The sequence below is a fragment of the Trachypithecus francoisi genome, unplaced genomic scaffold, assembly GCF_009764315.1.
Source record: "Trachypithecus francoisi isolate TF-2019V2 unplaced genomic scaffold, Tfra_2.0 Lachesis_group12, whole genome shotgun sequence".
Lineage (NCBI taxonomy): Eukaryota > Metazoa > Chordata > Mammalia > Primates > Cercopithecidae > Trachypithecus > Trachypithecus francoisi.
The window spans coordinates 23,246,055-23,266,043 of NW_022681457.1; the positions used below are offsets into that span (position 1 = coordinate 23,246,055).

The following is a 19,989-nucleotide window of genomic DNA, read 5'->3' on the forward strand; positions in this document are numbered from 1 at the left end:
ATCTGGCCAGGCACAGTGGCTCACGCCTGTAATTCCAGCACTTTGGGAGGCTGAGGCAGGCGGACCACCTGAGGTCAGGAAAGAGACCAGCCTGAGCAACATGTAGAAACCCCGTCTCTACTAAAAATTCAAAAATGAGCTGGGCATGGTGGCATGCACCTGTAGTCCCAGCTACTCAGGAGGCTGAGGCAGGAGAATTACTTGAACCCTGTAGGTGGAGGTTGCAGTGAGCCAAGATGGCGCCATTGCACTCCAGCCTGGGCAACAAGAGTGAATCTGTCTCAAAAAAAAAAAAAAAAAACCTGTCAAAGGCAAAATTACAACAAATTCAGTTATATATCTAATTAACTTTTAGTCACAATTCAAGAAGTGGGGCAGCCTTCATTCTATACACTAGAAAGAAAACTTGCACTGGACAATAGTAAAACAGTGGGTTTTGTAAGGTGGGAACAGAGAAACAGCAACAGAAAAATTTGTGGTTGGAGGCCGGGCGTGGTGGCTCCCCAACACTTTGGGAGGCCAATGTGGAAGGATCACTTGAGTCCAGGAGTTTGAGTTCGAAGACTAGCCTGGACAACATAGACTCCATCTCTACAAAAAGCAAAAAATTGCCTAGGCATGCCTCTAGTCCTAGCTACTCAGGAGGCTGAGCCTGGAAAATCACATGAGCCCAGGAGTTCAAGGCTGCAGTGAGCCATGATTGTGCCACTGCACTCCAGGCTGGGCAACAGCGCAAGACCCTGTCTCCAAAAAAAGAGGGGGAGGAGGAGGAAGAGGAGGAGGAGAAAAAAGAAAAAGAAGGGGTTTGTAGGGGTTTTTTTTAAAGGTTAAAGCAGAGGGGACTTTCTTATTATGGAGACTCATGTAGACTGGAATCTCCTGCTTTCAGGAAAAATTGGTCTGTTTGGGGACCTATCTGCTTCCTTAAACCTTCAGTTGAGCATGTGGCATTTAGCATGAGTGAGTCCATTTTGGTTTGATCTGGTATTTGGGGGCCTAGTGCAGGAACTCAGTTTCAAACAATGGCCTCCCATGATTTTTGTTTAAGAAGTCCAAGACTAAGGATCAGAATGTCTGTTACACATATTAGCTGGTAATACAAGACAGTAACTTTGCATTTTGACTACCATTTTGATGCTTTTAGAATGTTCTGGTTTGGAATCTACGAAGAACTTAAACAAATTTACAAGGAAAAAACCAAACAACCCCATCAAAAAGTGGGCCAAGAATATGGACAGACACTTCTTAAAAGAAGACATTTATGTGGCCAACAAACACATGAAAAAAAAACTCATCATCACTGGTCATTAAAGAAATGCAAATCAAAACCACAGTGAAATACCATCTCACACCAGTTAGAATGGCAATCATTAAAAAGTCAGGAAAGAGATGCTAGAGAGGATATGGAGAAATAGGAACACTTTTACACTGTTGGTGGGAGTGTAAATTAGTTCAACCATTGTGGAAGACAGTGTGGCGATTCCTCAAGGATCTAGAACCAGAAAAACTATTTGACCCAGCAATCCCATTACTGGTATATACCCAAAGGATTATAAATCATTCTACTGTAAATACACATGCACACATGTTTATTATGGTACTGTTCACAATAGCAAATACTTGGAACCAACCCAAATGCCCATCAATGATACACTGGATGAAGGAAATGTGACACATATACACCATGGAATACTATGCAGCCATAAAAAAGGATGAGTTCATGTCCTTTGCAGGGACATGGATGAAGCTGGAAACCATCGTTCTCAGCAAACTAATACAGGAACAGAAAACCAAACACTGCATGTTCTCACTCATAAATGGGAGTTGAACACTGAGAACACATGGACACAGGGAGGGGAACATCACACACCAGGGCCGTCAGGGGGTGGGGTTAGGGGAGGGATAGCATTAGGAGAAATACTTAATGTAGATGATGGGTTGATGGGTACAGCAAAACACCATGGCATGTGTATACCTATGTAACAAGCCTGCACGTTCTGCACATATATCCCAGAACTTAAAGTATAATAATTTTTAAAAATGTGATTGACACTTGAACCCGGGAGGCGGAGGTTGCAGTGAGCTGAGTTTGCGCCACTGCACTCTGGCCTGGGTGACAGAGCGAGACTCTGTCTCAAAAACAAACAAACAAACAAAAATGTGATTGATAATATAGTGAGTACTCTTTAAATATTTGTTGACTACATAAAATTTGCTATATGATATTTACAAAAGGCATATTCAGTAAAAAATGACACAGAAAGTATAAAAATGAAGAGATGAATTCATTTACCAGTTAGTAAATGACAATAAAAATAAAAGCATGCAATGAAATTGTAAGATAAAAAAAAAAAAAAGAATATTCTAGTTTGTAGAGCCTAGAATGGTGGGGAAAAAAAGAAATTATTTAAAATTTTTTAAAATTAAAATGTTCTGGTTTGATTTTTGTTTTTTAAATTTGAGACAAGGTCTCACTCTATCACCCAGGCTGAAGTGCAGTGGCACCATCATAGCTCACTGCAGCCTTGATCTCCCAGGCTCAAGCCATCCTCCGCCTAAGCCTCCTGAGTAGCTGGGACCACAGGCCTGTGTCACCACGCTTGGCTAATTTTTCACTTTTTGTAGAGACGAGGTCTCTCTATGTTGCCCAGGTTGGTCTCAACCTCCTGGGTTCAAGCAATCCTCCTGCCTCCGCGTCTCAAAGTACTAGGATTACAGGCATGAGCCACCTTACCCAGCGCTGATTTTTAAAATACAATATAAAGAAAGTTGGGCCGGGCGCGGTGGCTCAAGCCTGTAATCCCAGCACTTTGGGAGGCCGAGACGGGCGGATCACGAGGTCAGGAGATCGAGACCATCCTGGCTAATACGGTGAAACCCCGTCTCTACTAAAAATACAAAAACTAGCCGGGCGAGGTGGCGGGCGCCTGTAGTCCCAGCTACTTGGGAGGCTGAGGCAGGAGAATGGCGGAAACCCAGGAGGCGGAGCTTGCAGTGAGCTGAGATCTGGCCACTGCACTCCAGTCCGGGCGACAGAGCGAGACTCCGCCTCAAAAAAAAAAAAAAAAAAAAAGAAAGTTGGGAGGTTAAAGGATGCAACTTTCTAGTTTGAGTTTATTGAGATTATGACAAAATTAGATGTCTCATGGCTTAGTAAAATATATTACTTTATTTCTTTGCAAACACAGTCTCTGATCACATGATCAATGCATTGTCTAAATTTAGTAAGAACTTAAATCTCAATCTTTACAATGCCTAATTTCTTTGTCACATAAAAATTCTATAGAATTGTATAGAAAGCAAAGGACATAAATAGTACAAACCAAGGTGGAAACTGTTGTGCAGAAACATAAGGAAAAAGGATTACAAGTGAAGCCTGAAGTGTAGCTTCCTGTGGGATTCAAGGGCTCTCATCTTGGATCTCTATACATTGGATCTTTTCATTCCTAAGGTTTTCACATGCAACTGATTACATTAACAGATAGTTCTGCACTGTAGCAAAACTTTCTGAGGGAACCAGCCTAACTTCTGTTTGCACAGTTAGGACAGAAACATTAAGTAGAAGATTCTTCCTCTCAAATAGTTTTTTGTGTTTTTTTGTTTTTTTTGTTTTTGTTTTTTTGAGACAGAGTCTTACACTGTCACCTAGGCTGGAGTGCAGTGGTGCAATATTGGCTCACTGCAACCTCCACCTGCTGGGTTCAAGCAATTCTCCCTGCCTCAGCCTCCCGAGTAGCTAAGATTACAGGCACCCACCACCAGGCCCAGCTAATTTTTTTTTTTTTTTTGAGATAGAGTCTCACTCTGTCACCCAGGCTGGAGTGCAGTGGCATGATCTCGGCTCACTGCAACCTCCACCCTCTGAGTTCAAGTGATTCTCCTGCCTCAGCTTCCTGAGTAGCTGGGATTATGGGTGCCTGCCACCACGCCCGGCGAATTTTTTTTTTTTTTTTGTATTTTTAGTAGAGATGGAGTTTCAGCATCTTGGCCAGGTTGGTCTTGAACTCCTGACCTCCTGATCCACCCGCCTCGGCCTCCCAAAGTGCTGGGATTATAGGCGTGAGCCACCACACCTGGCCAAACCTTTCTTTTTTATTTGACTGTGATGTGCTTGATGTGCTGTGGCTGTGATCTTTTTCTCTGGTGATAAATTCGTAAGTTTAGGGCTCTGCTAGATCTTTATTATACCCTTCTTCACAACATTTGAAATTTGACTCTATCCATGCTGTTGACTCCCCGGTATTTGTGATTGTGTCCTCCCTTCGGTGCACTAATCTAACTGCCTACCATCAAAAATTAAATTAACTGTGATTCACCACTTAATAAGGCCTACTTTTATATGCCAAGTACATTTTTTTTGTTGTTGTTGTTGTTGAGACGGAGTCTCGCTCTGTCGCCCAGGCTGGAGTGCAGTGGCCGGATCTCAGCTCACTGCAAGCTCCGCCTCCCGGGTTTACGCCATTCTCTCGCCTCAGCCTCCCGAGTAGCTGGGACTACAGGCGCCCGCCATCTCGCCCGGCTAATTTTTTTGTATTTTTTTAGTAGAGACGGGGTTTCACGGTGTTAGCCAGGATGGTCTCGATCTCCTGACCTCGTGATCCGCCCGTCTCGGCCTCCCAAAGTACTGGGATTACAGGCTTGAGCCACCGCGCCCGGCCGCCAAGTACATTTTATCTTGAATGTCAAATAGAGGACCTAAAACTGACTTATCAAAGTCCTGCTTCTCAAAAAAAAAAAAGAAAAAAAAACAGGACAAAACAAAATAAATTGGCTTTTCTCAATTTCACAACCAATATCCCTTTTGTCAGGTTCAAAACTTGGAATCATTTTTACCCTTCAGTTTCCCCCTCGCTCTCCTTTAATACCTTTAATCATAAGCAACTGATATCTGTAAGTGTTCCTTCTTTTATTTAATCACACACTTTTCACTCTCTTTCAGGCATTCATCATTTCCTCTGTACCTTGCTATAGTGACCTCTTAGTTCCTCTATTTTATTCCAGGCCCTTTCCCCAACTTTGTCAATCCGTTTTGCACACTTCTTCCAGATTAATATTTTATTTTTTTAAATAACGTGTACCTTTTTAATATTTTTAAATTTTTTATTGAAACAGTGTGTTGCTCTCTCACCCAGGCTGAAGTACAGTGACACCAATGCAGCTCACTGTGGCCTTGAGCTCCTGTGCTCAAGTAATCCTCCTGCCTCAGCCTTCTGAGTAGCTGAAACTCCTATACCATCTTCAAAATTGTATTCAAAATCCTATTCAAAAAATGTTAGTGGTTCTTTAATTTCTTAGAGATGAAAGATAAACTCTTATAACCTAAAGTTCTTCGTGATGTTTTCAAGTCGCCCATCTGCTGTGGCCTCACTTTACGTACTACTAGTTTTGGCTTTCTCTTTGTGGTCACCAGTGTCTGTCATACTTGTTCCCATGTATGTGCTACTTCATTTATTGAGTACTTTCTTTTTTTTTTTTTTTTTTGAGATGGAGTTTCGTTCTTGTCACCCTGGCTGGAGTGCAATGGTGCGGTCACCTCCGCCTCCCAGGTTGAAGCGATCCTCCTGCCCCAGCCTCCTAAATAGTTGGGATTACAGGCGCCCTCTACCATGCCCAGCTAATTTTTGTATTTTTAGTAGAGACAGGGTTTCACCATGTCGGCCAGGCGGGTCTCAAACTCCTGAACTCAGGCGATCCACTCGTCTCGGTCTCCCAAAGTTCTGGAATTTCAGGCATAAGCCACTGCACCCGGCCTTATTAAGCACTTTCTCTGTGCCAGATATGTGCAATACATGTATTCCTTCATTTAACCTTCAAAACTACCATATGAAGTGAGCACTGCAGTTTCACTAATGAGAATGAGAAAGGTTAAGTAACTTGGCAAGGTTTTATTTTAGGAAATGAAGGAGTCAAGAGGCAAGTTCATATCTTCTGGTTTCAGAGAATAAAAAATATAAAGATGAAGTTAGCAGCTGAGTGCGGTGGCACATGCCTGGAGAATCACTTGAGCCCAGGAAGCCAAGGTTGCAGTGAGCCAAGATCATGCCATTGCACTCCAGCCTGGGCTATGGGAGTAAAACCCTGTCTAAAAAAAAAAAAAAAAAAAAATTATTACAAAAAAGACTCTCTCTGATACCGTTTTATATGCCTGTAACAAGAACTTCTGCCAAGGGCTACATGAAGCATAAGGACAGTTAGCCAGAAATATAACACTTGCCCCATACACTGTTTCTCCTAAAGAAGTGGCTTAGGCCTGTAATCCTAGCACTCTGGGAGGCCGAGGTGGGTGGATCACCTGAGGTCAGGAGTTTGAGACCAGCCTGGCCAACATGGCAAAACCCCGTCTCTACTAAAAATACAAAAATTAGCTGAGCATGGTGGTGGGCACCTGTAACCCAGCTACTTGGGTGGCTGAGGCAGGAGAATCGCTGGAACCCAGGGGGCAGACATTGCAGTGAGCTGAGATCACTCCACTGCACCCCAGCCTGGACGACAGAGCAAGACTCCATCTCAAACAAACAAACAAAAGAAGTGACTTGAAATAAGCCTCGGTAAACAATGTTGCCTTTGTTTCAAAACAACTTACTTGTCCTTCTGTACTTCTTTTGCCTTTAAAAGCTTCCCCTTACCTCAACCTCCCCAAATGTGCACGTGGTTGCCATGGCACACACATTTCCCATTGCAATGTTTCTGCTTTTTCCTAAATAACTTTGTGAGACCAAGTAGCAAATGTAAGAAGTCATAGTTGCTTATTTCTGCCTGCCAGCATAATTTCATAAAGCCCTGATTCTGTGATGACTACAGCTCTTTGGAAAAACGCTTTGAAGACAAAACAGGATAGAGCACACGGCCCGCCACATCTCTTGTCTGAGTCACTATATTCCTTAAAAGATAAATGACCCACGGGGCGTGGTGGCTCGTGCCATAATCCCACCAATTTGGGATGCTGAGGCGGGTGGATCATTTGAGGTCAGGAGTTCAAGACCAGCCTGGCCAACATGGTGAAACCCTGCCTTTACTAAAAATAGAAAAAAAAAAAATAGCTGGGCATTTTGGTGTGTGCCTGTAATCCCAGCTACTCAGGAGGCTGAGGTACGAGAATTTGCTTGAACCAGGGAGGCAGAGGTTGCAGTGAGCCAAGATCGCGCCACTGCACTCCAGCCTGGGCGACAGCGAGAGTCCATCTCAAAAAAAAAAAAAAAAAAAAGGATAAATGACCCTTGTCTTTTCTTGTCTTTTCTTTTCTTACACATAAGACCACATCTGATGGGGTTAGTGGTTATGCCTCCGTTATCTATAACTAGATGTATTTTTACACTCAAACCTTGGTGTGATTCTGCTTTAATGTAACTTCTGAGTAACTTTGATGTGGTTTTGCATGTACTGAACCTCCTCCACCTGTATGTAAGCAGTGGGTTATAATACTGTGTCAGACCAGTCTGACAGCACCTCTCAGAGGGACTGTTGCTGCTCTTCTGTAGGCCTCCGTCTGCAATCCTCAATATAACTGTTTTTGTTTTGTTTTTTTGAGACAGAGTCTGTATCACCCAGGCTGGAGTATAGTGGCATGATCTAGCTCACTGCAACAACCTCCTCCTCCCAGGTTCAAGCAATTCTCTTGCCTCAGCCTCCTGAGTAGCTGGGATTATAGGCGCCCGCTAACACGTCTGACTAATTTTTGTATATGTATTTTTTTCAGTAGAGACGGGGTTTCGCCATGTTGGCCAGGCTGGTCTTGAACACCTGACCTCTGTTGATCTACCTGCCTCGGCCTCCCAAAGCACTGGGATTACAGGTGTGAGCCACCGCACCCGGCCAAAATTTTATAACTTTATTTTTTTAAAGACAAGTAGAGATAGGGTCTCACTCTGTCCCCCATGCTGTGGTGTGTAATGGCAACCACAGCTTGCTGCAGCCTCCAACTCCTGGGCTCAAGGGATCCTCCTGAGTAGCTGGAACTATAAGCATGCACCATGAAACTGGGCTTTTCTTTTTTTTTAATCCATTTTTTGTAGAGACAGGGTCTTGATATGTTGCCCAGGCGGGTCTCAATATGTTGCCCAGGCTGATCTCAAACTCCTGGCCTCAAGCAATCTTCCTGCTTTGACCTCCCAAAGGCCTCGGATTTCAGGCATGAGCCACTGTGTCCCACTCCCCAAGACTTCTGAATAAAACAAACTTTAATTCTTTAAAATCTTGATTTTTTCTTTAGTTGACAAATTCATTGTCTTTGGATTATCTCTCTCTGTTGTAGTTTTAGGTTGACAAGAGCTTGTACTTTTAAAAATTCATCTTTCTTCATCATTCTATGACTAAGACAATCTTGGGCTGGGCATGGTGTCTCACACCTGTAATCTCAGCACTTTGAGAGGCTGAGGTTGGAGGATCACTTGAGCCCAGCAGTTCAAGTCTGGGCAACATAGTGAGACCGCATCTCTATCTTTTTTTTTTTTAAGACACTGTTTTTTGTTGTTGTTGTTGTTGGTTTTTTTTTTTTTTTTTTTGAGATGGAGTCTCACTGTGTCACCCAGGCTGGAGTGCAGTGGTATGATCTTGGCTCCCTGCAACCTCTGCCTCCTGGGTTCAAGCGATTCTCCTGCCTCAGCCTCCTGAGTAGCTGGGATTACTGATGTGTGCCACTACGCTCTGCAAATTTTTGTATTTTGAGTAGAGACAGGGTTTTGCCATGTTGGTCAGGCTGGTCTCGAACTCCTGACCTTGTGATCTGCCCGCCTTAGCCTCCCAAAGTGTTGGGATTACAGGCGTGAGCCACCGTGCTTGGCCAAAAAAAGTCACTCTTGAGGATTCTCAGAGATAAATGTTTTCTGGTACAGCTAAACCTTGTTTAAAAATTTATTGGATAAATTTTTAAAAATTTAAATTCCAAGTGAGAGCCAAAAAAAAAAGTTCACATTAAATTAAGAGACCAAGCATAGTGGCTCACACCTGTAATCCCAGCACTTTGGGAGGCCAAGGCACTTTGGGAGCCCTTGAGCCCAGGAGTTTGAGACCAGCCTGGACAACATAGAGAAGCCTTGTCTCTAAATATAAAAAATTTTAAAAAATTAGCTGGGCATGGTGGTGCATGTTTTTAGTCCCAGCTTCTCAGGAGACTAACATGGGGGGATGGCTTGGGCCCAGGAGTTCAAAGCTGCAGTTAGCTACAATCTCACCACTGCTCTCCAGCATGGACAACAGAGTGGGACCCTGTCTCCATTTTTTTATTATTTTTATTTTTTTATTTGAGTTGGAGTCTTGCTCTGTCGTCGAGGCAGGAGTGCAATGGTGAGATCTCAGCTCACTGCAACCTCTGCCTCTTGGGTTCAAGCGATTCTCCTGCCTCAGCCTCCTGAGTAGCTGGGACTACAGGTGTGTGCCACCACGCCTGGGTAATTATTGTATTTGTAGTGGGGTTTCCCCAAGTTGATCAGGCTGGTCTCGAACTCCTGACCTCAGGTGATCCACCTGCCTCAGCCTCCCAAAGTGCTGGGATTACAGTCGTGAGTCACCTGGCCTGAAAAAATTAATTAGTTAATTAACAACACAAAGGAAGACAGGTGGTTGGTGAGGTAAAATTAATTAACAGCACAGAAATGTAGAGAAAATCAGGTTAAAACTGATAGAGATGATGTTTCCTGGGGTGGTCAGGGAGGCAGCTTCTCAGAAGGGGTGAGACTTGAGTCTAGCTCTAGAGGGAGGGTAGGGCTTACAGAACATTCCAGGCAGGGGAAAGAGGGTAAGAAACCAATAGAAAAGCCATTGGTGATCCATGGATATGGAATAGATAAATTTGCTCAGAGTAAGATCCTCCAGAGGTGAAGTGCAGATTAGGTTGAAGAGTCAGCAAGAAGGGGCCGGGTGCAGTAGTTCACGCCTGTAATCCCAGCACTTTGAGGAGGCCAAGGCAGGCAGATTACCTGAGGTCAGGAATTCTTAGACCAGCCTGGCCCACATGGCGAAACCCCGTCTGTACTAAAAAATACAAAAATTAACCAGGTGGGGTGGCGGGCACCTGTAATCCCAGCTACTCAGGAGGCTGAGGCAGGAGAATCACTTGAACCTGGGAGGCGGAGGTTGCAGTGAGCTGAGATCGTGCCATCGCACTCTAGCCTGGAGGACAAGAGCGAGACTTCGTCTCAAAAAAAAAAAAAAAAAAAAAAAGGCCGGGCGCGGTGGCTCAAGCCTGTAATCCTAGCACTTTGGGAGGCCGAGACGGGTGGATCGCGAGGTCAGGAGATCGAGACCATCCTGGCTAACACGGTGAAACCCCGTCTCTAGTAAAAACTACAAGAAAAACTAGCCGGGCGAGGTGGCGGCGCCTGTAGTCCCAGCTACCTGGGAGGCTGAGGCAGGAGAATGGCGTGAACCCGGGAGGCGGAGCTTGCAGTGAGCTGAGATCCGGCCACAGCACTCCAGCCTGGGTGACACAGCGAGACTCCGTCTCAAAAAAAAAAAAAAAAAAGAGTCAGCAAGAAGGGGAGAGTTTAAAGGGCCTTGAATAGCAAGAAAAGGAGTTTGGACTTGGTTTCATGGTCAATTTAAAATTACAAAACTTTTTGAAAAAAGGGGAATATGTTCACAACATCATTTAATATTAAAGTAAGAAGAGGCAGGCTGGGTGTGGTGGCTCATGCCTGTTATCCCAGCACTTTGGGTGGCCGAGATGGGTGGATCACCTGAGGTCAGGAGTTTGACACTAGCCTGGCCAACATGGTGAAACCCATTTCTACTAAAAATACAAAAATTAGCTGGGTGTGGTGGCGGGTGCCTGTAATGTCAGCTACTCAGGAGGCTGAGGCAGGAGAATTGCTGGAACCTGGGAGGCGGAGGTTGCAGTTGCACTCCAGCCAGAGCGGACAACAGCAAGACCCCATCTCAACAAATAAATAAATAAATAAATACATAAATAAATAAATAAATAAGCAAGCAAGCCAGGCATGATGGTGCATGCCTGTAGTCCCAGCAACTCAGGAGGCTGCAGTGGGAGGATTGCTTGAGCCTAGGAATTTGAGGCTGCCATGATTGCACCACTGTGCACCAGCCTGGGTGACAGAGTGAGACCTTGTCTCAAAAAAAAAAAATTAATTAATTACATAAATACATAAAAAATAAAGAAGAGGCCAGGCATGGTGGCTCATGCCTGTAATCCCAGCACTTTGGGAGGCTGAGGCAGGAGGATGGTTTGAGGCCAGGAGTTTGAGAGTAGCTTGGGCAACATAGTGAGACCCTCTCTCTACAGTAAATAAATAAATAAATAAAGAAGAGGTTCAATAGCCAGATGTGGTGGTGTGTGCCTGTAATCTCAGCTTTTCAAGAAGGATATTAGGTAGGAGGATTGCTTGAGCTCAGGAGGTTGAGACCAGCCTAGGTAACATAGTGAGATTCAATTTCAATTTTAAAAATAAATAAATAAATAAAAATAAAAAGAAGAGACCAATATTTACAAGGTGATTCTTTGAGATAATTGGTCTCCACCTTTCTTTTTTTTCCTATTTAATTTTTATTATAGGTTCAGGGCTACATGCACAGGTTTGTAGGCCAGGCGTGGTGGCTCACGCCTGTAATTCCAGCACTTTGGGAGGCTGAGGCGGCTGGATCACGAGGTCAGGAGTTTGAGACCAGCCTGGCCAATGTGATGAAACCCCATGTCTACTAAAAATACAAACAATTAGCCGGGTGTGGTGGCTGGCACCTGTAATCTCAGCTACTCGGGAGGCTGAGGCAGGAGAATGGCTTGAACAGGGAGGCAGAGGTTGCAGTGAGCTGAGACTGCACCACTGCACTCCAGCCTGGGCAACAGAGCGAGACTCTGTCTCAAAACAACAACAACAAAACCAGGTTTGTTACATAGGCAAGTTGTGCGCCATGGGGGTTTGATATACAGATTTCATTACCCAGGTAATAAGCCTAGTACCTGACAGGTAGTTTTTCGATCCTCTCCCTTTTCCCACCTGATTTCCAACTTTCTTTATTTTGCCCCTCTGACTTGGAAAGCCTTTCCTTTTCCATTTTACCTAAATTAATCTGACTCTGGTTAAGATCTGTTTAAGTTCTAACCCAGGCTTTCAAAAAACATAATAGATCTCTTCATTTTCTGAGGTCTGGCTTCCATTTGGTAATTTGCCTAACATTATTTCCCTCAGTAGTCTGTTAATTCCTAAAAAACAGGAACCATGCTGATATTGTGTGTCTTCTTACCATGCCTAACAAGTGTTACATTTCTTTTAAAACAAGGAAGCAAACTATAAAGCACCAAGTGCATGATCTTAATTTTATTTATTTATTTATTTGAGATAGAGTCTTGCTCTGTTGCCCAGGCTGGTCTTGAACCCCTGGGCTCAAGTGATCCTCCGACTTCAGCCCCACAGAGTAACTGGGACTACAAGTTCACAGCACCACTCCAGGCTCATTTTTTTTGTTGTTGTTTTTGCATTGCAGTCTCTCTCTGTCACCCAGGCTGGAGTGCAGTGGCAGGATCTCGGCTCACTGCAACCTCTGCCTCCTGGGTTCAAGTGATTCTCCTGCCTTAGCCTTCTGTGTAGAGGGACTACAGGCATCCACCACGCCTGGCTAATTTTTGTATTTTTAGTAGAGATGGAGTTTCATCGTATTAGTCAGGCTGGTCTCGAACTCCTGACCTCAGGTGATCCACCCGCCTGGGCCTTCCAAAGTACTGGAATTACAAGCGTGAGCCACCGTGCCCGGTCTAAAAGTCTTTATGTTGTAGTTGTTTTGTATCTATTCCTCATCTTCCTGGGGACAAGGATACCATTTTACACATCTTCCCAGAGTCAATCACAGTGTTTAACAATTACTGTATGTACTCTATGAATAAGATACCTGAAGATTGATTCTCTTTATCGTTAATGTGTGGACTGTATCAGGCAAGTAAAACCTCTATCATCAAAAGTCTAAAGTTACTAAAGGCAGTGGAAGAATACCATCGGGGTATATTTTTCTCGAAGGTGTGATACACAAATAAAAGAAAATTAATGTATAGTGAAATCATCACCGTATTTAGAGTCAAAATGCCTTGCCTGTGTTCCAAACTTTGGGCCAGTCAACCTACCTGGTGCACGGTTTCCTCATTAGTTTCTTCAGAGAGTAATTGAGATATTGCATAAGCTAGCACCCAGCATACGGCAGGCAAATATTGCTGGATTTCTTCCTTCCACTAAATGAGAAGAAAATAATGACTCCCACATTTACACGTTTTAGAATATTTTATTTTGCGTCAGCGGATATAGAAAACGAGGGATGAGAGAACAAGAAAGGAAAGGAGCAAAAAGGCAAGGTGTTAAGCGGATTGACCCAACGCTTTCATTGATATCCTCCCCAATTGCCTGGATCTTGGGTCTCGCTCTCCACGCAGGCCTCCAACCACACCGGTCTGTCCGGATCTCCCTCCCCGTCAGTGCCGGCTGTCCCCACCAAGCGCGGTCCCATCCGCTCCCGCGCTCCCACAGCCCACTTTTCCCAGGCCCTTGGCCATCCCGCGCCCTGCAGGAATTCACCTGCACAGAAACAGCCAGGGCAACCGTCCTCCCTCCTTGGAGCCCGCCTCCCGCAGCCCCGGGCTCCCTCCCCCGCCCCCGCGCCACCCCGGCGCCCCGCCCCGGGCGGGGAGAGTCGGGGCGAGGGGAGGGCCTGCCAGGTGAGGCGCGGCCACCCTAGGCCTCTCACTTCCGCCCAGGTGAGGCAGGGCCGACGCCGAGCCCGCCCGACCCTGGCTCCCACCTGCTCCTCCAGCGCACCAGGTAAAGCGTGGGGTCCCGGCTGTGCGGTGCGCACTTGCCCCTGGGGTTCCCCGAGCCTGGAAGCCGGCCAGGCGCAGCTCCCTCGCGGGCTTCCCGGGCCTGCCTGCCCTGTGTCCGCGCTCTCCCCGCCCGCCCGCCTGGAGTGGGTGGGAGCCGGAGGAGGAGGGCGCCGCGGGACGCTCAGAGGGGCCACGGCTGGGATGGGGCGCCTGCTGCGTGCGCCCGCGCTGGCCTGGGAGGCGGGGCGGGGGGGGCCGTCCTCCTGCGTCGGGCCCGGGTGACCCCACGGTGGTCCCCGCCCCGCTGCGCAGGGCTCGCCGAGGCCGCGGGCAGGGAGGGGCGCCGCCCCGCCTCCCCAGGCCTTTCAGGCCTCAAATCTCGGCCCACTGGTATTCGGGGGTGGCACGGATCCGATTTTGCGCCCAGATCGGTGCCCATGTTTCGCTCCCAGAGGTGGGCGGAGTCTTTCCCTCCATCGGTGGCCGTGGAAGGAGGGAACGGGGTGAGGGGACAAAGAGGAGGGGGTGCTCAGAGCCGGGCTGAGTGGGCGACTTGGGCTCGGCCGCGTCCCGTAGCGGAGGTTCCCAAACCAGCGGTCAAGCCCTGGGCTCTGCCAGCCTTGCTGCGTAGATGGGGAGGTTCTGTCGGAAAGTGCTTCCAGCCTTAGGGGAAATTCTTGGATTCCTGCTTTTAAATCAAGCTCAGAAAAGCGTTTTCAGATCACTCCCACCCTCTAAAGCGCCCCAGTCGTCCCGTACGCAGGCCGAATTAAGTGAACACCCCTTAACCTGGCACTTTGTCATATTTCCAAGTGACTCTTGCACTTTGGATTCGAGTTTGTTGTTTACTGACTTGCCTCTGCCATTTAGAGGGTGCCCCTTTCAGGGCCTTATTTCTCGACTGCATTTAGGGTCTGGCTATTGGTAGGTGCGCGACAAGTGTTTCTTAAATGAATGAAGAAGCCTTTGGAAACCCTGAAGGACAATGTTGATTCCACTGAGGATGATACTACCACATTCTGGGCTAAATTCCTATTGGCGGCCAATTAATTTGCACACATCTATTTGAAAGAAGTGGAGGCAGGGGCAGCAGTTAAAAACTTAAATCTGTTTGCAGCATTAGAAAATGTTAGGTGAGATTGAGCCTTTTAGCTAAAGTGAATTTTGATGTTTTTAGGGCCCCTAATGGCCTTTAAGATGTTGTTAACAACAACAACAACAAAACACTCCAAATATGTTGAATTTATTTGGGAATGAGAAATGAGGATTATAGCCCAAGGGGCACAGCCCTGGCAAGCCATATATGCATGTAAGAGGGGGGAGTGAAGGGAAACTTTTATTGGCAAAATAAGTGCAGATAAGCTGCTTGAAAACAGAGTTTATTGGTTTTGCATACTCAAAGTCTGAGTTGGCCATTGTTGAAGATGCCATTACTGGGCAGGTGTTATGGAGAGCATCTTATCAGGCCTGGCACCCTGCCTCATGCCTGTTATCTCAGCTGCTTAGGAGGCTTAGGCAGGAGGATCGCTTGAGGCCAAGAGTTGGAGACCAGCCTGAGCAACATGGCTGCCTTTACAGAGAAAACTTTTTAAATAGTCAGGTGTGTCAGGAGGTTGAGGCAGGAGAATTGCTTGAGCCCAGGAGATGGAGGCTGCGGTGAGTGGCGTTTGCACCACTACACTCCAGCTTGGGTGACAGAGCAAGAACCCTGCCTCAAAAAAGAAAAAAAAAAAAAAGGGAAAAAAGATGATCTTATCTTATCTTATCTGAATTACTGCATTCCTAAAGAAAGAATTTCTTAGGGGGTTATTTTAGTTTCTTGAGATGATCTTTATCTCAGACATGCAAGCATGAGCTTTCTCTCTCATGCTCTTCATCTCTAGTTTGTTTGGGTCTGAGAAAAAGTGATTTTGACCTGGTATCTGCAACTTTCACAAAGATAATAAGAAAGTTAATAAATATGGAAATACTTATGGATAGAACTTAGAACTTATAAAATGAGTTCTGAAGAGATTTGCCCTTACTAGTCCAGATCCTATTAGGGGTAAGAGGAAAAACAAACTTTTTCCTCTGCTCTCACACCACTACAATCAACACTGAAGATTTCTGTGGCCAAATAAATGTGTGGGGCAATCAGTTCTGCATCAAACAATAGCTGAGCATCTTCCAGTTCCATTCTGATACTGTCTACCTGGGGATAGTGTCAGATCCCATAGGACTGCCCCCACTTCTGATGCCAATCACAAGTCCTAGATTGTTTTACCCTGGCTTCTGACTAACCACCTGTAAATTGGGAATCCCATAACCCCCTCCTCTGGTTTGGTTAATTTGCTAGAGCAGCTCACGGAACTCAAGAAAACACTTATTTAGGTTTATTACTAGTTTATTATTAAGAATATTACAGAGGATACAAGAGGAAGAGATGCATAGCGTGAGGTATGAGAAGGGGCATACCACACTCCAGGAACCTCCATGTATTCAGATAGTGAGAAGCTCTCCCTACCCCATTTTCCTGGGCTTTTTATGGAGACTTCACTGGGTAGACATAATTGAAACGTGGAGTAGGGGAAACCCAGCAATGCCTATCTGTTCAGATTTTTCTTGGCCTCTCTCTGTAGCATTCCTTCCTCCAGGATATGGGCAGCACCCTTTCTTATGGGGGTCTTACGACCTACAGTCAGACAAGGCAGGTCAGATAATTTTTAAAAATATTTATTTATTTAGAGACAGAGTCTTGCTCTGCTGCCCAGGCTGGAGTGCAGTGTCGTGATCTCAGCTCACTGCAACCTCCGCCTGCCGGGTTCAAGTGATTCTTCTGCCTCAGACTCCTGGATAGCTGGGATTACAGGCCTGTGCCACCATGCCTGGCTAATTTTTGTATTTTTAGTAGAGACAGGGTTTTACCATATTGGCCAGGCTGGTCTCGAACTCCTGACCTCAAGTGATCCACCTGTCTTGGCCTCCCAAAGTGCTGGGATTACAGGCGTCAGTCACTGCACCTAGCCAAAATTATTTTTATTTAAATTAATTAATTTAGAGACAGAGTCTTGCTCTGTTGCCCAGGCTGGAGTGCAATGGTGCTATCTTGGTTCACTGCAACTTCCACCTCCCAGGATCAAGTGCTTCTCCTACCTCAGCTTCCCGAGTAGCTTGGATTACAGGTGCCTGCCACCACGCCTGGCTAATTTTTGTATTTTTAGTAGAGATGGGGTTTCACCATGCTGGCCAGGCTGGTCTTGAACTCCTGACCTCAGGCGATCCACCTGCCTTGGACCCCCAAAGTGCTGGGATTACAGGCGTGAGCCACCAGACCTGGCAATTATTTTTATTTTTAAAAATTTTTATTCATTTTATTTACTTATTTTTGAGACAGAGCCTTACTCTGTTGCTCAGGCTGAAGTGCAGTACTGCCATCTCCGCTCACTGCAACCTCCACCTCCTTTGGTTCAAGCGATTCTCCTGGCTCAGCCTCACAACTATGTGGGGGCGTGCGCCCCCATGACCAGATAATTTTTGTGTGTGTGTGTGTGTTTTTAGTAGAGACAGGGTTTTGCCATGTTGGCCAGGCTGGTCTCAGACTCCTGACTTCAGGAGATCTGCCCGACTAGGCCTCCCAAAGTGCCGGGATTACAGATGTGAGCCATCACGCCTGGCCTCTTTTAAAAAATTTTTAGTAGAGACTGGGTCTTGCTATATTGCTCAGGCTGGTCTCGAGCTCCTGGTCCCAAGCTGTCCTCCCGACTTGGCCTGTGAAAGTGTTAGACTTACAGGCGTGAACCACCCTTCCAGCCCAGAGAATTTCTTTACAGCCAGCTTCAAGATGGAAAAGCAGGGGAAGATTAGAGTCCTGCCTTGGGGAGAAAAAGGAGCAGATGAAAGGAGGGGCAGGAGAGTGTCAGAGAGATTTCTGTTTTCTGAGGACTGCTTCTGAGACCTAAAGCGCCCCACCAGTGTAACAAAAGACTGTAACAAGAGTCATGGGAGTTATGAGCCAGGAACCACAGATGAAAACCAATATACAGTATCACAAGGAGGTCACATAAAATGGGTTTCCCATCAGAAAAATAGTTGTGTTTAAAGCTGAATAGAAATTGTATTAAGCTCTCTTCTGCATTTAATGAAACCGTAATAAGTTTAAGCCATGCATTAATATTTCTGTAACTATAAAGCTAACATATTCATTGTAGAAAAATTGGAGAAAATTTTCAAAAAAGAAACTAAAAGTACACAAACTATCTACTATTGAGAGGTAACCACTAATAACATTAGGATGTATTTTCTTTCGGATTGCATTTTTAAAGTTAAAGAGAAAAATCTGTATATATGTTCTCATAGTGAATTCGCATTTAGAACCTTGTGATTCTGAGACAGTGGCTCAGCATTTTCTAGTTCTTACAATTGCATTTTTACGGCCGGGCGCGGTGGCTCAAGCCTGTAATCCCAGCACTTTGGGAGGCCGAGACGGGTGGATCACGAGGTCAGGAGATCGAGACCATCCTGGCTAACACGGTGAAACCCCGTCTCTACTAAAAAATACAAAAAACTAGCCGGGCGACGTGGCGGCGCCTGTAGTCCCAGCTGCTCGGGAGGCTGAGGCAGGAGAATGGCGTGAACCCGGGAGGCGGAGCTTGCAGTGAGCTGAGATCCGGCCACTGCACTCCAGCCTGGGCGACAGAGCGAGACTCCGCCTCAAAAAAAAAAAAAAAACAATTGCATTTTTACTTAACAGCATTTAATCATTATCCTTACACTGAACCGCCAGCAGTCTGAATTTACTTGCTTTGTTAAAGTTTAACAAGAATACATTAGGTTGGGGAAGCCAAAGTGGGATTTAATTTGTTCACTTAAGACTTTGCTCCCCTTGGTGAGCCAACTTGGTAAGTTTTTTGAGAAATGGGACCGATCTGCCTTGGTATTTCCATGACCATCGCTATGTTTTTTTCCTTAGGGTTTTGTGTAGATTTGGATGCCTTTTTTAAAGCCCTTATTTTAGGTTCTGGTGCAAATGGGGAGAAGTTTAGTGCCTGTCAATACCCTTCCTTTTAAGTCAGTGGGATAGATCGATGCTGAAGATGTGGAGCTCACTTATTTTTTGTGTTTGTACAGCTGTCCAGCCAGTAAAGTTTGGAGACAGGGAATTGGGTCCACTTACCATGTAATGCTTGACTAGTCATTTAATTCTGGTCCTCCAGAATCTGGTCCCATTTGCAAATGGTCTGCCTTATAGAGATTTGGCGAGGTTGAAAGAAAATAATGTTCAAGAATGTGTCTCGTAATCTGTAAGCTATTATTCTCCTGCTTTTCGTTCCTCCCTTATGTTTAATTCCAGTAAAATTATGGAGTTGTGATCTTTTTATTGGGAAGAACTCAAGTTTGTGAGTGCTCTTACTCAGATAGTTACTTTAAGAAAAGGCATAGAGACCATATGAGCTGAATTGATAAAGAATTCTTTTCTAAAAACACGGTGGAGGAAGAAAAAACAAAAACAAAACAAGAATCTGAAAAGGTATAGATTAAAACTTTACTACAGTAAGCCACTCTCACATATGGGCATGGGCCACTTTATATTGGGTTACTTAGGATTGAAATGTGCTGTAAATGCACAATACACACAATATTTTGAACAGATGTCTTTTTTTTTTTTGATTTTTTTCCCCCAATTTCTTTTTTTTTTTCTTTTTCTTTTTTAATTATACTTTAAGTTCTAGGGTACATGTGCATGACGTTTATATCATGTATAACTCCCCAATGCAATCCCTCCCTCCTCCCCCCTCCCCATGATAGGCCCCAGTGTGTGATGTTCCCCTTCCCGAGTCCAAGTGATCTCATTGTTCAGTTCCCACCTATGAGTGAGAACATGCGGTGTTTGGTTTTCTCTTCTTGTGATAGTTTGCTAAGAATGATGGTTTCCAGCTTCATCCATGTCCCTCCAAAGGACGCAAACTCATTCTTTTTTATGGCTGCATAGTATGAACAGATGTCTTGTAAAGGAAACGAAAATATCTTATTTTTATTATTTGAGACAGTTTCACTCTGTTGCAAAGGCTGGAGCCGCCTCCTGGGTTCAAGTGATTCTCGTGCCTCAGTCTCCCAAGTAGCTGGGATTATAGGCGTGTGCCACCATGCCCTGCTAATTTTTGCATTTTTAGTAGAAACGGGGTTTCACCATGTTGCTCAGGCTGGTCTCAAACTTCTGACCTCGTGATACACCCACCTCAGCCTCCCAAAGTGCTGGA

The 19,989-nt window shown here is 45.3% G+C and overlaps 1 protein-coding gene across 4 annotated transcripts in view; it reads left to right on the forward strand.

The window, feature by feature from the left end:
* Window positions 1–13,637: 13,637 nt before the first annotated feature.
* Window positions 13,638–19,989, forward strand: part of PATJ (PATJ crumbs cell polarity complex component) — a 434,245-nt gene continuing 427,893 nt past the window's right edge. For all 4 annotated transcript variants that reach the window (XM_033225088.1, XM_033225091.1, XM_033225090.1 and 1 more), the window contains exon 1: window positions 13,638–13,754. The gene's annotated coding sequence lies outside the window, so the exon portion shown is untranslated. The remainder of the gene's footprint in view (window positions 13,755–19,989) is intronic.